The sequence below is a fragment of the Rhincodon typus genome, chromosome 26 (assembly GCF_021869965.1).
Source record: "Rhincodon typus isolate 14 chromosome 26, sRhiTyp1.1, whole genome shotgun sequence".
Classification (NCBI taxonomy): domain Eukaryota; kingdom Metazoa; phylum Chordata; class Chondrichthyes; order Orectolobiformes; family Rhincodontidae; genus Rhincodon; species Rhincodon typus.
Window position 1 is genome coordinate 21,416,089 of NC_063357.1, and position 9,990 is coordinate 21,426,078.

The following is a 9,990-nucleotide window of genomic DNA, read 5'->3' on the forward strand; positions in this document are numbered from 1 at the left end:
CACTCAGCTGATTAACTGAATTAAAATGATTCCTCTTCAATAAATTCCTTGAAGAAAAGAAAATCTTGTCCGAAGCTGACCATGTGTAGGACTCTCCGGAACAAAAACACAACTCCTTATTTATAAAAAAACTGTTTGGTTTTGCATTGTAAAAAAAAACCCTCTAAAACACATATGGACTTTTCTAATATCTAAATTAAGAATAAAAAAAACCTCAACCATTCACTGAAGACCCTTTAAAATACCATTTTTAAAAAAGTCCATTTGAAAAAAAATCATGATTTCTTTGGTTTATTTGAATGTTAATAAAACAAAATAGAAAAGAATCTTGTATTAATAAACTATGATGACTGATAACTGTAAAACTGCAAAAAAAACCCTAATAAATCTTTAACTAAGTCTGCAATCCCAGGAGCAGTAGCAAGATCCATGCTGCTCCAAGCCTGATATCAGTTGCATTAGTGTCTCTGTCAATGAAAGTCAAGATATTTATCTTTATTACTGCTTTGATAGGGAAATGAGACAACTCAGTTGTAGGAATTGGAGATGGCATGCTGTCACAGGCAGAGGCACTTGAAATGAAGCTGGAGCCTTGCTGTATTAAATTGAAAATCAACTCTGCGATAACACAAAATGCCTGCCAGACCATGCAGACCGGGTGGTGTAAGTTGCTTGGCTGAACTTTACAAGTGTCAATTTGGTCAAGCTTCATGGAGAGGCTTCTCCATGAGGCCTAGCAGGATTTCTTGCACATATTTTCTGAAACTGGCCTCATTAGCAATGCACCATGCCTCTACAGCATCTCGGTCATCGTGTCTTCCCTCTAACCACAGGGAGAAGTGCTGGTGGCACTGACTGGAATTCTCAGGGTCACTGCATATTTACCAGATTCAGCACTATCAGTTAACAGCTGGCCTGCATGGTTCCTTCGCCTGAACAGTTGCCCCAGGACATGGCAGACAGAGGAAAATTGTCAGCCCGCCTTGCCGACAGCATCCTGGAGGTCCTGGTGGATAGGGGTGAAAAGAATCATTGTCCATAGTTCCACTGCTTCCCATTACAGCCCGTGTAAATGTACTCTTCACCAGCCCTTTCTCATGATTCAGTCTTTCTTTTGTCTCCTGCAGGCAACAGTGGAATCTGCACAGTTTTGGTCATCAAGAATAAATGCTGACAGGATGTTCCCAGTTATGGGGGAGTCTAGGATCAGAGGGCACAGTCTCAGAGAAAAGGGCACCAATTTGAGACTGAGATGAGGAGGAATTTCTTCTCTCAGAGGGTTGTCAGCCTTTGGAACTTCTTGCCACAGAGGGCTGTAAGGGCAGAAACGTTGTGTATATTTAAGACTGGGATAAATAAATTACCGAGCAGGAGGGGAATCAAGGGTTACTGGGAAGGGCAGGAAAGTGGATGTGAGGAATGTTGGATCAACGATGATCCTATTGAAAGCCAGATCAGGCGCAAGTGGACGAACAGTCTCCCTCGACTGATAGATACATTGGGGATGTAATTGATGCCAATTTCACCACAGCATCTCTCTACACATCCTTCCCTACGTTGAGGAGAATGAATCAGTCAGGGAAGTGGGACTCTCCACCACCACTGGCTTCCCCCAGTTGAAGGGCACTATCGACTGCACTCATGCTCTCTTGAGAGCATCCTATCACAAACCCACAGACTTTTTCAACAGGAAAGAGTTCCACCCCATCAGTATTGAAATTATATGTGACCGGCAATGCCAAATTCTGGAGATCTGTGGCATATATTCCAGGATCATGATTGCTCCTTACCAGAAAATTCAGATTCCTGCCTCCTTGCAAGGTCCTCAAGCCTTAGCCATGGCAGACCATGCAACCTACTCACCAAAAACACTTTAACTGCAAATTGCAAAATTTCACCCATGGGGAGTGATGTCCCATTTTATTTTTCTTGCATTTTAACAAATTAAGTCATACTGTCACCTCTCGTTTTAAATTAGCATTTTATAAACTTCATGAGGATCCTTACCCACCCCAAACTTTTCCTATCTACAGCCTTTCAAAATTCAAAATCAGCATTACATTGCTTCTTGATTTAACTCTTTTCTGTGCTGATCCTCAATGGTATCCTGCATTCATTGTTAAACTCAACACAAGGCTTTGAGAACTTGCAAATGTCTGTCAAATGTCCAACAACGTCCAAATTGCAAAACTTAACTGCATTATAAAAATCAAGAGAAGGGAATTCTTCAAAGTGTTTCTTAGGTACAATTATTGTTAAACATGCAGAAACCAAAGGCTTTGTACTATTATCATACAGCTGCTTAAGACTTGACTCTGAGATTTTGCATTTCTAGTGAGATGCTGTGCTTGAAGCAAACAGTAGACAGAACGCAATGATATAGCCTTAATTCTTCCATCTGCGTTAATTGCAAATAGAGATCGCCATTTTGAAGCATAGGATCACAAAGTTATCACACTAGGATATATGAAGCAAATGTATCTTTTGTTTTAAGAGACACATAACTCATCTGAAATAAGTGGATCACACTTCTGTTAAAATAACAGAGAGAGGAATTTGATGCCAGGATATGAAGTATTGTTATAACAATATTGCATAGTATTGTTTCATGACTGCTGGCTATGAAGTTAATCATCACTCAGCCATTTATGTTTTCCTTAAATCATTATTATTACAATTGGTTTTGAGTTTTGTGGGTGTTGATTTCGGAAACAAAAGTATAATGTTTTATTTACGTTGAGGAGAGACCATTTGTGAGCACTGTCTTTTGTGAGGGCTTTATGACCCTGGAGAAAACTTGTGATGATGTCATGAAGCCTTTCCTCACTTGGCGTAAATAGTACAGTGTCAGCAGAGTTAAAAAGTGAAATATGCACAGCAAGGTAGGAGCCAGAATGTTAGAATGCAGAGTAACATTTGAAATAAATCAGCTATCTTTAAACAATAGAGTTTGTGGAGTAGTCTTTCAATAGTGTAACAACAAGATTAGAGCCTGGTATGTCTTTTTTATTATTCATCATAGAACCTTGTTGCATCATGTTCAATAGTGCATGCTGATAACAAAATGTTAGCAGAAAAAGAACTGATCAGAAATAGTAAAATCAAACTATCACTATGTGTAAACATATCACATTTACACCTCGATTCCACCCTCGGGCGACTGTGTGGAGTTTGCACATTCTCCCTGTGTCTACATGTGTTTCCTCTGGGTGCTCCAGTTTCCTCCCACAGTCCAAAGATGTGCAGGTTAGGTGGATTGGCCATGCTACATTGCCCGTGCTGTCCAGGGAGGTGCAGGTTAGGTGGATTAGCCATGGAAAATGCAGGGTTACAGGGATGGGGTAGGGGTATGCGTCTGATTGGGATGCTCTCCAGACGGTCGTTGTGGACTCATTGGACCAACTGGCCTGTTTCCACACTGTAGGGTATCATTTAATATACAGAAGTCACAAATCACATTTTTAAAATTCTTAACTGTGAACCAGTAGTAAAGATAACTGTCATTAGGTCATTTAACAACACAGCATAATCGCCTTCCTCTAGTAACCAACAGATGGTGATGCTTCATAATTTCATGCAGGTGCCTCACACAAAGTACCAGAAATTGAGAACAATAAGAAAGAAAGTGAAATAAGGGGAGAGAATTGTAACAAATGAAATCTGTTCAAACATGTGGCTACAATCCATAAATACATTCTTTATTTTTTAAACATCTTGGCATTGAGAACATCAATTGCCATCATTCGAGACTCTCCATATATCAATTCAATGGTTCTGTTGTTGGCCATTTCTGCAGCCATTTTATCTTAGTCAGTTCTCCACCGTGGTCTCACTCCATCATAGTTCTGCCAAAATCATTAAAACACTCTTCCATCTTGCTCCTGTGCTGCCTACATTTCACACATAATTGCATTTGATTCAATGCTCAACAACCTACTCAATAGGGTATGACACAAATCATTGGCCACAATCAAAGTGTACAGGTTCATAAATATTCGAATTTAGCCAATGTAACATTAATAACTGCCATGCACAATCAGTCACTTTAAATGACAACTTGTGTATTTCCAAGAAGAAATCATATTTCCAAAAGTAATATGAATGTTTGGGAAAAGGTTTGCTAATGTGTGGCACAGCTTGTATAGTGCTTTGCTTTCAAAATAAATACAACTTTCCCTGGCAACATAATAAGTGGGTTGCTTGACATGGTTTTGCTAAACCAAAAAGGCTGGAAGATCCCAAGTTTTGACATCCTGGTCTGTATCGACTTAGTTGAGCTCAGTTGAGGCAGTTCATATTCTATAGTCTTGGCAATGAAGGAATAGGGAGAGTCTAAGGTTCCTCCTTATGATCCAACAGAGGTTTTGGAAAGTAGGTGCTGATGAGGGTTTGCTTGGAAGTTTATAGATCCTACAAGAGTTAGAAACATGGGAACATACGAACCAGGTTCAGAAAAACGCCGTTCGGCTCTTGTCATTCAATATAGCTGATATGTCTGTGTTCAATATTTCATATTCCTATCTACCCTCAAACTTTGATTCCCTTGCCTGCTAAGAATCTACTTCCATCTCAAAAATATGCAATGAGCACGCCATCAACAACAACAACTCAGTTAGAGATCTCCAAAATTGCACAAGCTTCTGAGTGAGAAAAAATGTCCCCTCATTTTGTCCTAATAGTGGGGTGGCTTCTAGTTTTAAAAGTGTCCCTCAGTGCTGGGCTCACCCACAAGAGGAAATATCCTTTCCACGTCCACAGCATCAAGATCATTCAGAAATTCAGCGTTCCCTCTCAGCTGTGCAACACAGACACAATTGTTTCGATATTCCGTCCATGGCAACTGGAGTGCTGACATGGATCACAGCACTGACTTCAAGTTCTGGAACCTGCTGCTGCACACTAACCACCTAGATTCATGCAGAAGGAAAACAAATTAGAGGGAATGCTGTTCAGGATCTTATAAACTTCACTCAAATCACCCCTCACTCTTCTAAATTCTTGCAGAAACAAGCCAAGCCTGTCCATGTATTCCTCATAAGAGAAGCCACTTATTCCAGGTATCAATCTAGCAAATTTCTACTGAACTGTTTCTTTTACCTTTATATCCTTTCTTAAATGAGAGGACCAAATTGTGCACAGAGTTCAAGATATAATCTCACTAATACCCTGTAAAGCCAGCGTATGGCCTCCTTACTTTTATGTTCAATTCTTTTCATGATAAAGGATAGCACATAGCACAACATTTGCGTTCTTAATCACTTCCTATACCAATTTTACTAACATTTTGGGATTCATGATCTAGAACATCTTCATCCCATTGCACCTTGGAATTCAACCATCACTGTCCACTTAAATAATTCTTTCTGCCAACATGAACAAATCCATATTTCCTGCTAAAATGAAACTAAGAACTGTGGATGCTGGCTATAGAGAAAAAGAGGGTCACTTGGACTCGAAATGTTAATATTGTTTTGTGTCCACAAATGCTGCCAGACCTACTGAGTTTCTCCAGCAATTTCTGTTTTTGTTTGTCCCCAATTTTCTCACATCATACTCCATTTGCCAGATTTTTACCCTTCACTTGTCCCATGCAGAACAGCCTGCATTCTTGTTATGTCACCTTCACAATATACTTTCCAAACTATCTTTCTGTCATCTGTAAATATAGCCATTGTGCTTTTGAACCCCTCATTCACGTCATTGATATAAATTGTAAAAAAAAACTGAGGGCCCAATACAGATGCTTGCAGGAGCCCACTCATCACATCCTGAAAATCTGAAAAAGGCCCGTTTGTACAAATTGTCTGTTTCCGCCAGTCAGCCCATCTGCTATCCATGCTAACATTCACCCATAGACCGTGAGCTCCTACTTTGCACTGTAACACTTTATACAGATACTTGCCAAATGCCTTCTGGAAATTTAAGCATTCTTACATCAACAGGTACCCCTTTATCCACATTACTTGTTACTCCTTCAAAGAATTCAAAGAAGTTGGTTAAACACAGTTTCTCTTTCACTGCTGACTATTCCTGGGCATTTTTGGGACATTGTGTCTTCTAAGTGCCGAGTTACAACTTCTTTAGTGATTGCCTCTAACAGCTTTCCTGTGAGAAATGCCAAGATAATTGGCCTATACTTTATAGTTTTCTACCTCCCTTCCTCTTGAATAGATGAGTTACATTTGCTACTTTCCAGTCTCATAGAACCATTCCAGAATCTAAAAAATCTTAAAAAATTAACACCAATACTTCTCATATTTCATTAGCCACCTTTTTAAGACCCCAGGATGAAATCCACCAGGACATAAAGGCTTAGTAGCCTATAGCTCCATCAGTTTGTTCAATGTTACTTCCCTCATGATCTTTCTCCTTTCCAGATACCAATGCAAACATTTCCTATCTGTTTTGACATTTCTAGCTAGCTTTCTTTCATACTTACTCGCATTCTGCCTGACATGGGGGTTCCATGGCAGCTTGCTGCTGCTCCTGGGCTTAGTTGTCACATCTGCTTGTCCTCCCATCACGTTTCAGCAAGACAATTACTTGGACCAATATCCTACCTGTAGCTGCATCCATGGCTCCCATTGGCAGCGACCTGCGTTGGGAGCATCATGAACAGAACAGGCTCTCAGTTTAGTGAAGTGCAAAGACCATCCCTTTTCATTTTTGTAAAATTGTGAACTGATTGAGAAAGAACTATTTTAAAACCAGGGCTTTAAAGGATTTTTGCATGTTTTGAAAAGTAAACAAGCTGACACTTATGCCAAGTACAGTGTAAAAAGCTGTTGGATCAAGCTGTATTTGAAGCTGCCACAAATAAATTGGAGCAGAGGGTGCTGTATATGGATGTAGCTGGATGGGTCTATGGACTAGTGACCAGTTATCAATGGCAGAAGCTCTCTGCCTGCCAACCATTGTATGATTAGTTCTCAGGTAAATGAATAACTTGGGGCCAGGAACAAGATACAGAGAGAAATACTTTAACTCTATCAACACAGAAGTGTTCTCTGCAATCAAACTAATTTCAAACTTGAAGAAAAACAGTTCATTTCTCCTTTAGCAGTTGTTGTAAGCTGTGACTTTTAACTGCTAAGTTAAAGACCTTTTATAAGTTAACCAGCCACCTCATGTGTCTTCCAAAGAAAGACAGCTGAAAAGCAGTGTTTCACCCAGCATAAGAATCAACTCAGTAACCCGTGAATGGGAACTATTGAACTGCCTCCCAGTTTTCCTCTGCCCATAACAATGTTTCCCTGTCTGTTTGTTTTTCTGTCTATGTATGTGTAAGGTGCAGTTTATAAGGGGTTACAAGTTTTTTTTTTGCATTGTATGGCAAATCTTTGTAATTATTTATTTGAATGAGAGTCTAATTATTTTTAATAAATAGTAATTCTTTAGCACTGAAATCTGGTCTATGCTTTCTATCAATTTAAGTCTGAAAGTCAGATAAATTGGGGAACTGTGTGTACTTATTTTAAAATCTTTAACTTTTGTGATGGCTGCGGGAATAACGGGACATTATTTCTAGTGTGCTAGCCCAGTGAGGAGTAACAGAAGGCTCAGTGCTGGTATATCCTGAAAATGATAGTTGCACATACTCCTCCACTCAATGAAACATGCGCCACCTCAATCACACGAGCCATGTATGGAGTTCTCATGACTGTTGAGGACAGCTACCTAATTGGTGGAGGTACTGTACTGACTGGGTGAGCAACACAGAACAGTGTCTTGGGATTGTTCCATGCACTCTGAACTCTTCCCATCCAAGCCCCAAATCAACCCTGGAAGTTGTTTTGCAGTAGTGTCTGTAGTGTCTATCATTAAAGGCACAGTGCAAGCTTATAGCAATCAATTCTAAGCCCCACAGATACTGCTGTTTGCAGTCAGTGTCTGTTTCTTTTACAGTCAGTGGTGATAACGTCTGCTTCATTGAGATCTCTGTCCTCAATTTGCAAGGACCAATGATAAGGCGAATGATGCCCGTGGCTAGGCCTTGAAATCCAAACAATTTCACATAGCATGCATCTCAAATACTCAATGATATGATTGCAAGTGAAGAATATCTGCATTTTGCAAGTGCAGGCTTAATGTCTTGCCTCTTTCAATGTCCTCCCATCCAGCAAAAGTGGAGCCCATGCTTTCACCCATCAAACTAACATTGCCCACCCTGACAGCTGGCACAAGCATTTTCTAGTTGCGGGTCACTTCTAGCAGACAGTAAGTGATGACAAGGAATGCAACTCACAGTGGGCATCCAGAGCATTTGGTTTGGTCTGGTCTGGATGTCAGGTACCATTTTACTTTGGACTTCCTGGACAGCTCATTTCCACCACCTTCCCCTCCAATAACCCCAATGTAGAAACATTCTACATATGACTAAATCCACCTCCAACGTTCCTCTTTGCCCACAACTCCCAGCAATACACTTTGATGATACTCACTGTGGTCCGGTATGCTCCCTCTGTGGAGACAATGGTGGGGGTCATTGCCAATAACTTCCCCTTATGTAGCATTCCATGTGCTCCCATTGTTTATTGCTTAACCCCTTATTCCTTTCGTTCAATCCCCATCTCAACATACATTTCTGCGCTTCCCTCACAGCCTTGAAAGAAACATTTTATTGCTTTACAAACACCAAGTAAATAATAAAATTCAACATAAAACACACACACAGACACAGACATAGATACAGGAGATTGTGCCTGGTACAGAAAGAAAGACTAACGTTTAAAAGTCCTTAGAGTTCTTGAGGCTTTGGATTTCAACCAGAGAATACAGTTTAATAGTTGACATTTACTCTCAGCAGTAGCAAAATCTCTAGATAGCTTTAGGTTCTTGATGAATTGTTGTATCTCCAATCTGCCTTTGTTACCAAGTACTATTTTTTTTGAGATGATAAGGGGGAAACATTGAAAGAAACTTTTAGTCTTTCATGTTACCAATCCACTTTTCTGTCTCTTTTATACAACTCAAAATGAACAATTAAGATCCAGTTTCTTTCTGTATTTTACCAGTGCCAACTGGTCTGATTATTTGTGATCCTAACTGGACACGGAGTTCGTCACTTGCCTTTGAGTTGTTCCAGTGAAAAGCTCAAACAACTATCTTGGCAGGGTTTGGTCAATGTCTCCATCTTCTGAAGTAGACTTGCAGATAGCATGGATTTGCAATGAGTGTTTTCTCAATGTTCTGAATTTCTTTAGTCTGGAAACGCAGGCCGAATTTATCAGTACACAGGAAGAGACGTGACTTTGTGGCAGCAAGATCACTAAAGAAAACCACTGTTGGTTATGAGCAAGCAGTTGACTTGATTTCCAAGGTTCAATTGGAACTGTAAGATGCTGAAACGTGGATTTGATTCATTGGAGAGTTTGAGGGGGAGGGGTTGTGGCATGTCTGCTGCCAGGGTCTCAGCTTGCTTAAACAGGAAGTATTTCACTACCTCATATGTTATTGACTGCAGTGTGCAGGAGTCTGCAACAGTTTAGGAACTTCTTGAGGGATGTGCTGCAGGATGTCCCACCATCCTGCGGAGGTTCCAGAGCAAGACCTTCAAGATGGCCCAGTTAATGCAGTGCCCTTGTTGTCAAGATCCTCCCTTCAGCATACCATTGCACACTACATGGACAGCAGTCAAGGAAGGGAAAGGTGTACAACCACCTTCTCAAGGGCAACTAATGATCAGCAGTAAGTGGTGGCCTTGCCAGCAATGCCCATATTCCAGAAAATAACTGCATCGAAACAAACCCATGGTCACTTCTTTGTGTGATTGCTCTTATCCTTGTCTATTCTGATGTCTGTACTATTTTACAGGATGTTTCCCAAGGCTATTGTGAAACAAAAATGTATGCTGTACAGTTTCTCAACATGAGGAACATGTAAAATTTAAGAAAAGCATTGAATATTGCCCTGCACACACCCCCCCTGCATACACACACACACACGCACACACATAGGCACACACACGCACACACATAGGCACACACACGC

The 9,990-nt window shown here is 40.4% G+C and overlaps 1 long non-coding RNA gene across 1 annotated transcript in view; it reads right to left on the minus strand.

Annotated features, from left to right (window-relative positions):
• Nucleotides 1-3,701: 3,701 nt before the first annotated feature.
• Nucleotides 3,702-9,990, minus strand: part of LOC125486192 — a 14,995-nt gene continuing 8,706 nt past the window's right edge. Inside the window, exons 3-4 of the long non-coding RNA XR_007264881.1 lie at nucleotides 6,440-6,595; nucleotides 3,702-4,907 (exon numbers count right to left, since the gene is read on the minus strand). This is a non-coding gene — a long non-coding RNA (uncharacterized LOC125486192). The remainder of the gene's footprint in view (nucleotides 4,908-6,439; nucleotides 6,596-9,990) is intronic.